This window comes from Trichechus manatus, unplaced genomic scaffold, assembly GCF_000243295.1.
Source record: "Trichechus manatus latirostris isolate Lorelei unplaced genomic scaffold, TriManLat1.0 scaffold00093, whole genome shotgun sequence".
Classification (NCBI taxonomy): domain Eukaryota; kingdom Metazoa; phylum Chordata; class Mammalia; order Sirenia; family Trichechidae; genus Trichechus; species Trichechus manatus.
The window spans coordinates 11,277,350-11,279,577 of record NW_004444029.1 but is presented as its reverse complement, the minus strand read 5'-3'; positions in this window follow the sequence as shown (position 1 = coordinate 11,279,577).

The following is a 2,228-nucleotide window of genomic DNA, read 5'->3' as shown; positions in this document are numbered from 1 at the left end:
AATAAACTCTGACTGAGCTTCAGGGAAGTATTTTTTCTTTTCTGTTTCTTTTTTCAAATTTAATCTTCCCCTGGTCTCCTCCTCCACATTCTAGAGATTGTCTTGGATGTTAAATCGCAGACAACATTTTCTTCTCTATTCATTCTTAAGTTTAATCTTAACTGATTTGGACAGTAGATATGTTTTCCTTGTTTGTATTCTCAATTCTCCAGAAAGACCAATATTTTTTTCATTTTGAAAATCCACACCACCTATGAAGTATTCTTGCCAAAGCTTCCCACTTAATGTGACTGAGGCTCTAATATTAATTACAGAAAGAACACAAAGTACAGGGTCTAGAGGGACCTGCTGAAATACACCATTTGTGAGGCAAAAGGTAAGATACAGTTTGGGGGAGACTCTACGTGTCTACAGAGAGTGGCTTCTTGATCAAGTACATTGCAAAAATAAAGAAATAAACAATGTCAGGGAAACTTACAGATTAAAAGGGATATTAAACAATTGCAATGCAGGGATTTTGTTTGGATATCAACCTCAGCTCTTAAAAAAATGAACTCTCTACAGAACAACCAGAATGGAAATGATGAGGATGTTCACGCATTGTGAAGAATGTAGTCAATGTCACTGAACAACTTGTGTAGAAATTGTTGAATGGGAACCTAAACTGCTGTGTAAACCTTCAGCAAAAACACAATAAAATATTTTTTTAAAAAAGGAACTATCTGGAAATAGTGAACACTAGCCAGATACTTTATGATATTCAAGGAGTATGGTTCATTTTATATATTATAAGAAAATGGTGATTATGTTAAAGGTCTTTATTTTTTAGAGGTACATAATAAATGTTTTTCAATCACCTCATATGCATGTGAAAGCTGGATGATGAATAAGGAAGATAAAGAAGAACTGATGCCTTTTAATTATGGTGTGGGCAAAGAATATTGAATATACCATGGACTGCCAAAAGAACGAACAAATCTGTCTTGGAAGAAGTAAACCAGAATGCTCCTTAGAAGCAAGAATGGTGAGACTATGTCTCACATACTTTGGACATGTTATCAGGAGGGATCAGTCCCTGGAGAAAGACATCATGCTTGGTAAAGTAGAACTTGAGTGAAAAAGAGGAAGGCCCTCAGGGAGATGGATTTACACAGTGGCTGCAACAATGAGCTCAAGTATAACGATTGTGAGGATGACGCAGGACTGGGCAGTGGGCAGTATATCATTCTGATGTACAAAGGGTCACTATGAGTTGGAACCGACTGTATGGCAACAACAACAACAATAAATGTTTATGGAAAAATCATAGGCTATGAATAATTTCTGAGATTTGCTTAAAAATATTCAAGGGAGTGTGAGTAAAAGGTAGTATAAATGAAGCAAAGTTGGTGGATGTTGAGGCTGGATCATAGGTAGCTGGGGATTCATTGTACTTTCTTTTCTGTTTATATTTGAAAATGTCCTTATACTTACAAGAATCAGCAGGAAAACAATCAGTTATTTGATTTCTCTTTCAGTTATTTTGTGTGTTTTCACTTTTCTTTGTCCATCTACGTGTTCTATTTTAGAAATGTATTTAATTGCTGTGTAACTTCGAGCAATTAAATCACTCCATGACTCAGCTTCCCTAGTTGTGAAATGAAGATACTAATAGGACTTCCTCAAAGGATTACTGTGAATATTTAATGATAAACAGCACATACATTTCTTAGAACAGCCCTAAATGTTCGCTGTTATTTTTAATATTACATTGCATCAAATTGTCCCTTAATTTAATTCCACACATCTGAGTACCAATTTTTGTTTATGTTTTGTCTTTTTAGTGACAAGTAAAACGAAGTCAGGGTTACTTATTATAGTGAACCGATGTCTGGGGTGTAAATAAAAAACACTTACGTCTATAAAAGAATATTAAAAGAAAGGAGATAGCTGCTCTCCACCACACTAGAGAATTGAACATCCCACGTGTACAATTGTTAGCTATCAGAGCATGTAGCAGAAAGAGTTTCCTTCAGTGGAAATGAGATAGGAGATAAAAACCAAGATAAAAATAAAGATGTGGTCCAGATAATTTCTGGAGTGACTTTCAAGCACTGTGATCTTAAGATCTTACGCTAGTTATCTTCATAATAGTGAGTTCCAAGAATAGATAATGTTCAAATTGGATATAAATTCTTGTGTCAGATTGGAATAGGAGAGTATTATCACACTTTTACAAGGGGAAAATA